The sequence below is a fragment of the Mauremys mutica genome, unplaced genomic scaffold, assembly GCF_020497125.1.
Source record: "Mauremys mutica isolate MM-2020 ecotype Southern unplaced genomic scaffold, ASM2049712v1 Super-Scaffold_100120, whole genome shotgun sequence".
Classification (NCBI taxonomy): domain Eukaryota; kingdom Metazoa; phylum Chordata; order Testudines; family Geoemydidae; genus Mauremys; species Mauremys mutica.
Genome location: NW_025423273.1, coordinates 311,255 through 326,172, shown reverse-complemented (window position 1 = coordinate 326,172; position 14,918 = coordinate 311,255). Strand labels below are relative to the sequence as shown.

Below are 14,918 nucleotides of genomic sequence, written 5' to 3'. Positions count from 1 at the left end.
TCTCCCTCCCTCAGCCAGCCTCCTTTCCTTACCGGTACTCCGTACCGGCCCGTACCTGCTTACTTTCACCTCTGGCAGTGGTTAGACAAGCAACAGCAAGGCACTGGTCTGGTCTGGAGTGAAAGTTCTGTGGGAAGGAACTGAAAAGAGTATTGGGGTTGCGGTACAGCGCTTGCAGACACTTTCTTTGGCCTGTTTTCCTGGAAGAGTTAGCAGCGAGAGATTGTTAGTCACAGGTCAGTGGGTGGGTTTGTGCAAACTAGGAGTGTACAGGGAACTGTCTTTGAACAGAAGGAAGGAGAGAAACCAGCAAGAGGAAGGAGGCTGAAAGACTTCTCTGGCTTTGAACAGAATTCTGTGTTAATAGTTCTTGCTTTTAGCTGATCTCACTGAGGTCAGTTGGGGCGCATGGACAGACATGGGAGTGACTCAGCCAGGTCATTCCCATCTTCTGCCAAGCAACCAGGAGATGACAATGGCTAGCAGTTGTACTGTACTGTTTGCTACCAGCCTAAGATGTAAACGCTAGATGGATCAAAACAAGAAATTTACCTGCTTTGTTTTGTGAAATCAACGGCCTGCTAAACCCAGGTTTTTGAGTTCAATCCTTGAGAGGGCCATTCTGTGTGACAGTTGTTTGTGTTTCTCCTTGATGCAAAGCCACCCCTTTTGTTGATTTTAATTCCCTGTAAGCCATGCCGTCAGTCGCCCCTCCCTCCATCACAGCAATGGCAGACAATTGTTTCACGCCTTTTCTCAGCACAGAACCAGAATCTGCAAAAGCGAAAACAGGCAAGGAGGTGACAGCAGTGCGGTGACAAGAGTGATGAGGACATAGACATGGTCATAGACTTCTCACAGAGTACAGGCCGGGCAATGTGCCCCGGCAATGTGCACATCATGCTGATGAGCTCTGCATGAGCTCTGCATGGTCACCTGTGCTGATCAGCACGCCACACTGGCCAAACAGGAAATGAAATTAAAAAGTTTGCGACCCTTTTCCTGTCTACCTGGCCAGTGCATCTGAGTTGAAAGCGCTGTCCAGAGTGGTCACAATGGAGCACTCTGGGATAGCTCCCGGAGGCCAATACCATCAAATAGCGTCCACATTACCCTAAATTCGACCCAGCAAGGCTGATTTCAGTGCTAATCCCCTCGTCGGAGGTGGAGTAAAGAAATCGATTTAAAGAGCCCTTTAAGTTGAAAAAAAGGGCTTTGTCGTGTGCATGGGTCTAGGGTTAAATGGCGGTAACACTGCTAAATTCGACCTAAAATCATAGTGTAGACAAGGCCTCAAAGGAATTTTATAGCTACTGGCTGGGTGTCCAAAAAAGGGAGCTACCCATCCACCCTTTCATTGATCACACTTGATAACTACTAAGCAGAAGCACAGAATCCTAGATGGATTTGCTGCGTCTCCTGCAGGCCTTCCTAATGGCACAGCAGGGCTGCTCTTGGTTCTGCACAATGTTGTTTTGTTTAGCAGTGACTGTGAAGGGACTTCCAGCTATTTGGCTGTGGGAACTCTGGTATTAAGTGGACACCCTGTCTTAACTGTGTATGGCTGTATTGCTTGTAGATTTCTATAATCTGTACTGATGTTACCAAATGGAGTATTTTGTAGCAGTCTGCTATAATTTAACTTATACAAACTATGAATATGCTCCCTCAGACTTAACCACCCGCCTTTCACACACTCCCTGCTTCTCATTCTCTGGGGTGGGAACAAGCCACCGGCATGTGCGTCCATTGGATTATTTTTATTTAATTACTTCTCATTGTTAAATATTATGTTTTTTTTAATTTCATTGCAGTGCATTTTCTTCCTGCCACTGTCACCTGGCAGCTAAGGGATGTGAGCTTCTCCTCCATTGCGTTTCTGCCCACGGAAAAAGAAGAGACCCCACACTTCAGTACCTTTGGAAATAAAACCAACCTGGAAACAAACCAGCTATCTCCTCAGTGTGCAGTTTGTGTCTCTTTTGGTGCAGTTGATGTGTGTGCAGCATGTGTGGTGGACAGGGGCACTGTGTGCTCACATGGGAATTCACCATCCTTGGTGCAGGATTTGACTTGTTCTGGGAGTGAACTATAGCACTGTGGAGTTTCAGGCACAGGCTGCATGACCCCCTCCATTTATCTTTGGTGCAGATACAGCCCAGGCAGCACTAGTGCAACCTCCTCTCCTGCTGCCCTCCACCATAATCTGCACAGCCCACCTGTCAGGGCAGGAGGGGAATGTTGCTCCATGGATCCTGGTTCTCAGATGGGACTACCCTGGGATGGGGGGGGGGTGGTTGCATCCATTCAGTCACCAGACTGAGCCTTCTAATATCCCTTGGTGATTGTTCCCAAGATCCAGGACTTTGTGCTCAAACATCTCCCAGCTTCCTTGTTTAATATAAGGCCAAGCTTTACCTTGCAATATACAGGAAGAAAGTAGATTTTCACCCCAGATGGGACTTGAACCCACAATAGCTGGCTTCGGAAGCCAATGCCTTATCCATTAGGCCACTGGGGCCCTGATGTACAGCTACTGAAGAGATGGAAATTCCCTCTCATAAATGCACATTCCTCGCATTTGCTGCAACACCAAATAGCCCCTTTATGTGCCTTACAGAAATGTCTGCATCCCCTGGCAGCGAGGCAACTGGGCAGGTTGCTGACACAATTACAACACAGAATACGAAGTGTACAGTGCTCACTATATATAGTTTTATTACAAATATTTACACTGTAAAATATAAAGTACTATAGTGCAATCTCTTTATCATTAAAGTGCAACTTGCATATGTAGATTTTTTTTGTTGCATAAGTGCACTCAAAAAGAAAACAATGTAAAACTTTAGAGTCCAGTCAGTCCTACTTCGGGTTCAGCCAATCGCTGAGACAAACAAGTTTGTTTACATTTACTGGAGATAATGCTGCCCATGTCTTATATACGTCACCTAAAAGTGAGAACAGGCTCTCTCATGGCCCTTTTGTAGCCAGCGTTGCAAGGTATTAACGTGCCAGATATGCTAACATCCATATGCCTTCATACTTCAACCACCATTCCAGAGGACATGCTTCCATGCTGATAACGCTCGTTAAAAAAATGTGTTAATTTGTGACTGAAGACCTTGATGAAGAACTGTATGTCTCCTGCTCCATGGTTTTATCCGCATTCTGCCATATATTTCATTTTATGGCAGTCTTGGGTGATGACCCAGCACATGTTGTTCACTTTAAGAACACTTTCACTGCAAATTTGACAAAACGCAAAGAAGGTATAACGTGAGATTTCTAGAGACAGCTACAGCGCTCAGCCCAAGGTTTAAGAATCTGGAGAGCCTTCCAAAATCCAAGAGGGACGAGGTGTGAAACGTTGTCAGAAGTCCTCAAAGAGCAACACTCTGATGCAGACACTACAGAACCTGAACCACTAGACAGGAAAATCAATCTTCGGTTGGTGGCATCTGACTCAGATGAGGACTATGAATGTACTTTGGATTGTTATCGAGCAGTACCTGTCATCAGCATGGAAGCATGTCCCTGGCCTCTGACTGCTAGCAGCTCGGAGGGGAGAACAGGGACTGGAGCTCTCCATGGCTGCCTGGTCTGGTCACTCCCTCTGAAGCCCATAGCCAGGGCCAGCCTTTGGGGTGGGTGCCACCAGGGAATTGCCCAGGGGTACCATGGTCAAGGGCGGTGCTGTACGGTAGCAGAGAGGTGTGTGCTGCTGGTGTAAAGTCAGAAACTGCTCCCGGCTGGCAGGGGAGTGCTGCTTGGGGTGGTGCCCAGATTTCTCCCTGCTCAGGAACATGAGGGGAGGGAGGGGAAGAGAAGGGGGTGATGAGTGGATACTGCTCCCCCCAATGTTCCTCCGTGCCCCCCTCTCACAGCCCCCTAGCGATGTGCGGAGGAGCAGTGTTCAGGGGGGCCGGGGGGAGCGAGCAGCAATGCCAGCTACTCTGTGCATCCAGGTCAGTTTCCCCAAGGGGGCACAGGAGGGGGTGCAGGGGTTAGGGGAAAAGGGGGCACAGTGCAGGGATTACGGGTGCGGGAGGAGGCAGGGGTTAGGGGAACTGGAGGGGGCACACGGTTAGGGGTGCAGAGCTTCAGGGTTGGGTGCCAGAGGGGGAGAGCAGGGATTAGGGGGACAGTAGCACAGACCCCACCTACTCCTCCTGCTTTCTCCTGACACCAGCACCACCCTTCCCAGCATCGCCTCATGGCAGCATCTGCTTCCGGACTCGCACCAGAAACGGGAAGTCTGGGCCCTGCCTGGCAGCGGCTGTCAGGAAATGGAAGCAGGAGACACGACCACTCCCATGGTGCTGTGGGGCCTGTCCTGGCTGGTGGGAGATGGAGGCAGTGGACACTACCACTCCCATGGTGCTGTAGGGTTTTCAGGTGGGGTGCCACCCCCCCCCGGATTGGGCTCCAGGGGAGGTTTGGCATCTTAAGGGACTGGGGGTGGGGGTTGCTTGGAGGAGGTTTGAGAACCAACAGGGAAGGGGAAGTTGGACACTGGCCAGAATACCAGGGAGACAAGGCAGGTGAAGTGATACCTGTTACTGGACCAGCTTTGGGGCCACACAGGGTCTTCTTCATGCAGGGGAAAGGTGCTCAGAGCATCACAGTTCAATAGAAGGTGGAACGCTCTGCCCCGAACACCAGACATTCCCCTACTTCCTGGAACGGGGGGGCCTGTCCCCATTGTCCTGTAAACAGCCCCACCATGTACCCCAGAGGTGGCTGCATCTTAGCACCAAGACACCAGTGGTCACTGCTCCAGAGGAGATGGTACATACAGGCCACTGCCCTACATGGCCCCACACGTTACTGTCCCAAGAGGTGAAGTACACACAGGCTACTACTCAAACTGGGCACCTGGGGTCACTGCAGCAATGGCTGGGGGGGATACATGCAGGGCACTGCCACACATGGCCACCAGGGGGCACTGCTGCAATGGTGGAGGTTTGGGGCAGGGGGGATGATAAACAGGCCACTGCCTGAAGTGGCCACTACCACAATGGTGTGGGGAGAGGGGGAGGGAGATACCAATAGGGCACTGCCACCCCAGGGCACCACAGGGAGGTCACTGCTCCAATTAGTAGAGATACTCATCGGGTAGTGCCCCAACTGGGGGCCCTACCCCAGAGAGAGAGGGGGCTGGGGAGAGAAGAGGAAATCAAAGGCCACTGCCTCACTTAGCCACCAGGGGTCACTACCTAAATAGGGGGGACAAACACACAGGGCACTGCCCCCACCTGACCAGCAGGGGTCACTGCCCCAATTGGGGGATATACAGAGGGTATTGCCCCACCGAGATGCCAGGGATCAGTGCCTGCCATACCTGGCACAGGGGTAGAGGGGATAGGGTGACCAGATGTCCCCACTTTATAGGGACAGTCCCAATATTCGGGGCTTTTTCTTATGTAGGTGCCTATTACCCTCCACCCCGTCCCGATTCTTCACACTTTCTATCTGGTCACCCTGGGGGGCGGGGGCAGGGAGAGAGGGGGCTACACACAGGGCACTGCCATACTTGGCCACCAGTGCACATCCCTAGTGGGGGAGTGACACACACCAGGAGCAGGGCTCACTGCCACAAAGGGGTTGGAAGATACCCAGGGCACTGCCTGACACGGCCACCCAGGCACCCTGCCACCTTGGGGGAGGTGAAGAACACACCTCAGGCACTGACTCCTCTGGCTACCAGTGCTCACTGGCCCAATGCAGGGGTTGGGGGTAGTAAATACACACAGGGGACTGCCCCACTGGGACAACACGAGTCCCCGAGATGAGAGTGGGATACACAGAGGGCACTGCCCCAATGGCTCATATACATACAGGGCCCTGCCTCAACTACCCACCAGCGCTCACAGGTGCAATGGCAGTGGTGGGGTCACATAGGCAACTGCCCTCAGTGGCCACCAGGGGGTGCTGCAGCAATGCTAGGGGGATACATGCCAGGCATTGCTGCCCCTTGCCACCAGGAGTCACTGCTCCTACAAGAAGGCACCTACAGGACACTCCCGTGCCTGGCCAGCAGGGGTCACTATCACTGGGGAGGGGCTATGGGGAAGCAGAGAAAGAGCAACTAACTGCAGTGGGGAAAATCGTCATCTACCGGGGAGAAAGAACGGACTCCGCTAGGACATCGCACCAACTCCGGCCAGGCTGGATACCAGCAATTCGGGGCTGGAGCAGCTCCAGCTAGAGGCTGGGCGGAGGCAGGTGACCTCGGTCTCTGTGCTGAGCAGGATGCGTTGGCAGCGAGGAGGGACAGGGAACCCCCCGGCCAGGGTCTTGCTGCCCAAGGAGGGGGAGATCTGTGGCAGTTTTGGAGTAGCTGGTTCAGCAGCCATGAGCCGCACACTTGTCCCTGCCTGAGCTCTCCAGGAGCACATAACACACAGGTGCGCACTGGATGTAGGCACCAGTGTAACGACAGGGCCAGACTCTGCTGAGTGCTGCCTGCGAGAGACGGGGCAGAGTCAGACGGGCAGATGGGGGCAGGAGATGACAGGGCCAGCCTGTGACGTCACCATCCGTCCCTGCAGCTCTCCATCTGTCCCGCTGTCCGTCCAACTCTCAACCCCCGTCCGTCCCCAATGTATGCCACACACCCCCCTTCACCCATCTGCCTCACACACTCATCTATTTCCTCATGCATCCTGCTGTCCCTCTGATTGTCCCTGCAGTGTCCAGCACAAGGAGGCATAGTGGACCCTGAGCGAGGCTTTTGGGTGATGCAGTAATAGAGCTAGCGGGTGATAAGGAGGGTTCTGGGCATCTCTGATCCCAGCCCCACTTCTCCTGTGCCCAAAGCCATGACCGTGAGCCCACCCCTCTCAGTCTCAGCCCCCACAGCTCCAAAGACATAACTGGCCACTCATGCTGTGACCCAGTTACACCAATGAGGTCTCCCCGAAGATAGAGGGTGGGAGGAGCAACCCCCTTATCCTGGCAGGCAGGACACGTCCATTCCAATATGGCAGAGACCTTTCCTGGGGGCAGATGGACCCAGCTGAGCCCATAGGAGACTGGGGGAGGGGGAGCAGAGGAAGAGGATGCAGGCAACTGAACATGACAGGTGTCCATGAAAGGAGAGAGAGAGTTTGAGTGTAAGTTGGCCAACACAGAGATAGAAACCTCGGAGGAAGAAAGAAACTCAGAACAGGGAGTCACCCTCATGGATCCAACTTTCTGCCATGTAAAAGAAGCAGTGAGAGATAAAAAGACTTCCTTTAAAAAGTGGAAGTCAAATCCTAGTGAGGCAAATAGAAAGGAGCACAAACACTGCAAACTTAAGTGCAAGAGTGTAATAAGAAAAGCCAAAGAGGAGTTTGAAGAACGGCTAGCCAAAAACTCCAAAGGTAATAACAAAATGTTTTTTAAGTACATCAGAAGCAGGAAGCCTGCTAAACAACCAGTGGGGCCCCTTGACGATGAAAATACAAAAGGAGCGCTTAAAGATGATAAAGTCATTGCGGAGAAACTAAATGAATTCTTTGCTTCAGTCTTCACGGCTGAGGATGTTAGGGAGATTCCCAAACCTGAGCTGGCTTTTGTAGGTGACAAATCTGAGGAACTGTCACAGATTGAAGTGTCACTAGAGGAGGTTTTGGAATTAATTGATAAACTCAACATTAACAAGTCACCGGGACCAGATGGCATTCACCCAAGAGTTCTGAAAGAACTCAAATGTGAAGTTGCGGAACTATTAACTAAGGTTTGTAACCTGTCCTTTAAATCGGCTTTGGTACCCAATGACTGGAAGTTAGCTAATGTAACGCCAATATTTAAAAAGGGCTCTAGGGGTGATCCCGGCAATTACAGACCGATAAGTCTAACGTCGGTACCGGGCAAATTAGTTGAAACAATAGTAAAGAATAAAATTGTCAGACACATAGAAAAACATAAACTCTTGAGCAATAGTCAACATGGTTTCTGTAAAGGGAAATCGTGTCTTACTAATCTATTAGAGTTCTTTGAAGGGGTCAACAAACATGTGGACAAGGGGGATCCGGTGGACATAGTGTACTTAGATTTCCAGAAAGCCTTTGACAAGGTCCCTCACCAAAGGCTCTTACGTAAATTAAGCTGTCATGGGATAAAAGGAAAGGTCCTTTCATGGATTGAGAACTGGTTAAAGGACAGGGAACAAAGGGTAGGAATTAATGGTAAATTCTCAGAATGGAGAGGGGTAACTAGTGGTGTTCCTCAAGGGTCAGTCCTAGGACCAATCCTATTCAATTTATTCATAAATGATCTGGAGAAAGGGGTAATCAGTGAGGTGGCAAAGTTTGCAGATGATACTAAACTACTCAAGATAGTTAAGACCAAAGCAGATTGTGAAGAACTTCAAAAAGATCTCACAAAACTAAGTGATTGGGCAACAAAATGGCAAATGAAATTTAATGTGGATAAATGTAAAGTAATGCACATTGGAAAAAACTAACCCCAACTATACATACAACATGATGGGGGCTAATTTAGCTACAACGAGTCAGGAAAAAGATCTTGGAGTTATCGTGGATAGTTCTCTGAAGATGTCCACGCAGTGTGCAGAGGCGGTCAAAAAAGCAAACAGGATGTTAGGAATCATTAAAAAGGGGATAGAGAATAAGACTGAGAATATATTACTGCCCTTATATAAATCCATGGTACACCCACATCTCGAATACTGTGTACAGATGTGGTCTCCTCACCTCAAAAAAGATATTCTAGCACTAGAAAAGGTTCAGAAAAGAGCAACTAAAATGATTAGGGGTTTAGAGAGGGTCCCATATGAGGAAAGATTAAAGAGGCTAGGACTCTTCAGTTTGGAAAAGAGAAGACTAAGGGGGGACATGATAGAGGTATATAAAATCATGAGTGATGTTGAGAAAGTGGATAAGGAAAAGTTATTTACTTATTCCCATAATACAAGAACTAGGGGTCACCAAATGAAATTAATAGGCAGCAGGATTAAAACAAATAAAAGGAAGTTCTTCTTCACGCAGCGCACAGTCAACTTGTGGAACTCCTTACCTGAGGAGGTTGTGAAGGCTAGGACTATAACAATGTTTAAAAGGGGACTGGATAAATTCATGGTGGCTAAGTCCATAAATGGCTATTAGCCAGGATGGGTAAGAATGGTGTTCCTAGCCTCTGTTCGTCAGAGGATGGAGATGGATGGCAGGAGAGAGATCACTTGATCATTGCCTGTTAGGTTCACTCCCTCTGGGGCACCTGGCATTGGCCACTGTCGGTAGACAGATACTGGGCTAGATGGACCTTTGGTCTGACCCGGTACGGCCTTTCTTATGTTCTTATGTTCTTATGGAGCACACACCACTCCTGGCCAGAGAGATGATCAGCCCTTGCAAATGGCAACATCATCTCCCTTGAAGCCACAGCTAGTCTGGAAACCCACACCCAGGTAACGGGAAGTCCCTGCCTGGAGCCAGGAGGACTGTGACCAGAGCCCTTCCCAAACCAGATACATATCTCACCGACAGAGACAGCTACTCTCATCCCAGCTGGGTAGGTCTTGCCTGGCATCAACAGGATTCACGCTGTCACTGCTCTCGCTCACTTTCCATCTCACCTCAGGGCTGGACTCCGTCCCCGCGATTTATTTTCTCTTGGTATGAAACACAACACAAAAGAAAAAGCAATGGTGGCGAGGCTCCTCTTCTCACTACTCCCACACCCCAGGGCTCCAGCTTCAACCCTCCTCCCATTCTGCCATCACAGCTACAATTAGAAATCTGAGCCCTGGGCTCACACCTGGTTGTCTCCCCAATCCTTGGCGCTGTCCAGCATGTCTCCCTCCACAGAAGTCACCTGGCCTCATCTTAGACTCCATCTTCATATTGCTCTTCTCCTTCCCAGAGCTCCTGCTCTGCTCCTCAGACCTGTCTGTCTTCAGCTCTGCAGGCAGAGGGGAAGGGGCACGATGGGAACACACACGCCCCATTCCAGACACCACGCAGCATCCACCGGGCTACCAAACCACGTCACCTTTGGCCAAAACCACCCCCCACCCCGAGGGAGCAAAAAGCCTTTGTGAGCTCAGCACAGACAAGCCAGGAAAAGATTAACACCCACCGCCAGCCCAGCCAAAGGAGGAGCTTCCCCCACTTCCCGGCCACAGGCCCACGGGGCTCCTGGATGGAGGAGTTTGGCGGGCAGTGGGGGCCCCTGAAGAACTAGCTCAGCGTGTGAATGAGTGACTGAGGTGTATGTGGGGCAGGGCCGCCCGGGGGGGGCAAGTGGGGCAATTTGCCCCAGGCCCCGGACCCCACAGGGGCCCCCACTGGAGTTTTCGGGGCCCCTGGAGCAGGGTCCTTCCCTTGCTCCGGGGGGCCTGGAAAACCCTTGCGGGGCCGGGCCCAGGAGCGTCTTCCGCTCCGGGGCGAAAGGACCCCCCCCACTGGCGAGTTACCGCCGCAGCGGGACCCGCCGCCGAAGTGCAGCTCGGTCTCCGGCGGTAACTCGGCGGGCGGGGGGCCCTGCCGCTCCGGGACCCGCCGCCGAAGTGCCTGGAGACCCGCGGGGGGGGGCCCCCGCCACCGGAGACCGAATTCCTGCCCCTGCCCTGTGCCCCCCCCCGCCTGGATCCCACGGATCCCAACGGCCGCAGCGCGCTCGGGGCGAGGGAACCGGGGCCCCCCGCCACGCGCCGAATCTCTGTCCCGCGCTCTCTCCGCCAATCAGGAAGCGGCGCGGCGAAGTGACGCGTTACGGCCCCTCCTCCAATAGAGGCCGCGTGTGAGAGAGACAGAGAACTACGCTTCCCAGTGTGCACCGGGAGGGGGCGCGTTGTCCGAGCAACCGGCGCACTTCCGTTTTGAGACGAGCCAGGAACTACAACTCCCAGCCTGCCCCGGGGCGCCTCCGTCCTCTCGAGCCCAGGGAAGGGCGGGGCCCTGGGTCAACCTGACACCTCCCCTCTAGGGAGGGGAGCCCAGGAAAAAACAGTCTCCCCTATGGAACCCAGGAGTCCTGTCTCCCAGTCCTCCTGCTCTAGACCCCCTCCACTCCCAGAGCCAGGGATAGAACCCAGGGGTCCTGGTGCCCAGCCCCCTCCCTGCTCTGACCACTCGACCCCACTCCCCTCCCAGGGTGGTGCAGGGGTCACTGGGTCTGTGTCCCAGCTGCTTGGACTAATGAGGGAGCAAACGGACACGCTCCGGCGCCTTGTGGATGTTCTGCAGGACCGCAGGCAGGAGGACAGAGCCCCCCCGCAGTGTATCTGCAACCGCCCTCCCCCGCCACAAAGTCCCATACCCCCCTCACCCAAAATAACCAGAAGGAGGGGTGCCGGTGGTGCGTTAAAACTGTCACTGCACCCCAGCAGAGTGCTCAAGTACCCAAAAGCTCTCATACCCTAAATTTTGAGAAGTCCTTCCCTTCCAGACTCACCCAAGCCCCAATCCCAGTTTCATCCCCTAACTGTCTAGTTAATTATTAAAAATACTTTGCTGTTAATTACTGTTTCCGTCATGCTTTTTTAACAGAAGACTGTGTTTGAAGGGGGGGGTGGGGAAGGGGGTTGGTAATTGGACAGGACAGTCACCTTTACCAGAGTACAGACATGGGGGCAGGATCAGCAGCAGGTCACACACACAGTGCAGTCAGTAGGCACCCTGGTCAGTATGGGAGGTGGTTTCCAGGTTCTGTGTGGGTGAGGGGGGACGTGACTTTGTAGCGGGGGAGGGCGGTTACAGATCTTATGCAGCGGTCCTTGTCCTGGACCACAGAGCCACGCAGCAGGTGATATCTGTAACCGTCCTCCCCCGCCGCAAGGTCACATAGCCCCCGCACACAGAGTCCCAAAGAGGAGGGATGGCAGGCTCTGTTGAAACAACCAGTCCGGCACTGCAGACTGCTCTAGGAGCAGGAGCCTGTCATTCCTCGAGTTTAGAAGCGGTCTTTACATCACTACACACCCTACCCAGCACAGTCTGCGTCCCAGTTTCAACCCTTTAATGCAAAGTCATTAATAAAGAAAACGTTGTTAAGTAACAATGAAACATGGATTTTATTTTTACATGTGTGTTGGAAGGGGGGAAACGGGGTGAACGGGGTATGTAACTGCAGAGGAGAGTCAACAGTAACTGGGTAAAGAAACAGGGGCAGGTTCAGCTTCTCTGTAAACAAAAGTAACAGTCAGAGGTTACCCCGCTCACCGAGGAACCTAGCTTTCAAAGCCTCCCGGACGCACAGTGCTTCCCACTGGGCTCTTCTAATCGCACCGCTGTCTGGCTGAGCGTAATCAGCAGCCAGGCGATTTGCCTTAACCTCCCATCCCTCCATAAAGGTCTCCCCCTTGCTCTCACAGAGATTGTGGAGCACACAGCAAGCTGCAATAACAATGGGGATATTGGTTTCGCTGAGATCCGAGTGAGATAGTAAGCTCCTCCATCTCCCCTTGAGACTTCCGAAAGCACACTCCACCACCATTCTGCACTTGCTCAGCCGGTAGTTGAAGAGTTCCTTGTCACTGTCCATGGTGCCTGTATAGCGCTTCATGACCAGGGCATTAGCGGGTAGGCTGGGTCCCCGAGGATCACTGTAGGCATCTCCACATCCCCAACAGTTATTTTGTGGTCCGGGAAGAAAGTACCTTCCTGCAGACGTCTAAACAGACCAGAGTTCCTAAAAACACGCACGTCATGAACCTTGCCCGGCCATCCGACGCTGATGTTGGTCAAACGTCCCCTACGGTCCACCAGTGCTTGCAGCACCATTGAAAAGTAGCCCTTTCGGTTAATATACTGGCTGGCCTGGTGGGCCAGTCCCAGGATAGGGATGTGAGTTCCATCTATAGCCCCATCGCAGTTTGGGAATCGCATCGCGACGAAGCCATCTATGACGACCTGGACGTTTCCCAGGGTCACTAGCTTTGAGAGCAGTAGCTCAGCGATTGCGTGGGCTACTTGCATCACAGCAACCCCCACGGTAGATTTGCCCACGTCAAAGTGGTTCACTACTGACCGGTAGCTGTCTGGCGTTGCAAGTTTCCAGAGGGCTATGGCCACTCACTTCTGCACAGTGAGGGCTGCTCGCATCCGGGTGTCCTTGTGCTTCAGGGCAGGGGACAGCAAGTCACAGAGTTCAAGGAAAGTGCCCTTACGCATGCGAAAGTTTTGCAGCCACTGTGATTCATCCCAGACCTGCAGCACTATGCGGTCCCACCAGTCCGTGCTTGTTTCCCGGGCCCAGAATCGCCGTTCCACAGCATGAACATGACCCATTGCTACCATGATGTCCTCGGCGCAGGATCCCATGCTTTCTGAGAGGTCTGTGCCACTCTGAGACTTCATGTCCTCACCGCGCTGCAGGAGCCTCCTCACCCGATTTCTCAGCAGCTGACTGTGGAAGAAGTGGATGATACAGTGCGAGGAGTTGACAACGGCCATAAGTGCAGCGATGATCGCAGCGGGCTCCATGCTCGTAGTGCTGTGGCGTCCGTGCTGTCACTGACCAGAAAAGTGCGCGAACAGATTTCCCGCTGGCGCTTTCAGGGAGGGAGGGCAGGAGTGACGGTTGAATTATGACAGTTACCCAAGACCACCCTCGACACATTTTTTCCCCCAGCAGGCATTGGGGGCTCGACCCAGAATTCCAATGGGCAGCGGGGACTGCGGGAACTGTGGGATAGCTGCCCACAGTGCACCGCTTCCAATGTCGAAGCTTGCCCCGTTAGTGTGGACTCACAAAGGCGAATTACTGTCCGTAGTGTGGCTACACAAATTCGACTTTGTAAGGTCGATTCCACAAATCGACTTAAGTTGAATCTAACTACTCTTGTAGTGTAGACAAACCCTAGTGCTAAACCATCCTCCTAGTGAAAAAGTTTTTCCTAATATCCAACCTAAACCTCCCCCACTGCAACTTGAGACCATTGCTCCTTGTTCTGTCATCTGCTACCACTGAGAACACTCTAGATCCATCCTCTTTGGAACCCCCTTTCAGGTAGTTGAAAGCAGCTATCAAATCCCCCCTCATTCTTCTCTTCTGCAGACTAAACAATCCCAGTTCCCTCAGCCTCTCCTCATAAGTCATGTGCTCCAGCCCCCTAATCATTTTTCTTGCCCTCCGCTGGACTCTTTCCAATTTTTTCACGTCCCTCGATCTGCTGGCAATGCCCCTGCTTATACAGCCCAAAATGCCATTAGCCTTGGCAACAAGGTTCACACTGTTGACTCATATCCAGCTTCTTGTCCACTGTAACCCCTAGGTGCTTTTCTGCAGAACTGCTGTCTAGCCATTCGGTCCCTAGTCTCTATCAATGCATGGCATTATTCTGTCCTAAGTGCAGGACTCTGCACTTGTCCTTGTTGAAGCTCATCAGATTTCTTTTGGCCCAATCCTCCAATTTGTCTAGGTCACTCTGTAGCCTACCCCTACCCTCCAGTGTATATACCACTCCTCCTAGTTTAGTGTCATCTTCAAACTTGCTGAGGGTGCAATCCACGCCATCCTCCAGATCATTAATGAAGAGATTGAACAAAACCAGCCCCAGGACCGACCCCTGGGGCACTCCGCTTGATACCAGCTGCCAACCAGACATGGAGCCATTGATCACCATGTGTTGAGCCCGACAATCTAGCCAGCTTTCTAGCCACCTTATAGTCCATTCATCCAGCCCATATTTCTTTAACTTGCTGGCAAGAAAACTGTGGGAGACTGTATCAAAAGCTTTGCTAAAGTCAAGGAATAACATGTCCACTGCTTTCCCCTCATCCACAGATCTTGTCCTCCACCTGGTTCTCATAGTCACATGCTTCCACGGGCCACTTTCCTCACCCAGCAGCCTCCCCTCAGAGTTCTCCAGTCCGGCTTGTATCTGCGAGTCTTCACTTTTCCCTTCAGCCTCCTCTCTCCTTCCCCCCAGCCATCTGCTCAAATCCCCTTCAAACCTCAACCAGAGT

The 14,918-nt window shown here is 52.3% G+C and overlaps 1 non-coding gene across 1 annotated transcript; it reads right to left on the bottom strand.

The window, feature by feature from the left end:
* Window positions 1–2,448: 2,448 nt before the first annotated feature.
* TRNAR-CCG lies at window positions 2,449–2,521 on the bottom strand. Its single transcript has one exon. It is a non-coding gene; the product is annotated as a tRNA-Arg (tRNA).
* Window positions 2,522–14,918: the final 12,397 nt, after the last annotated feature.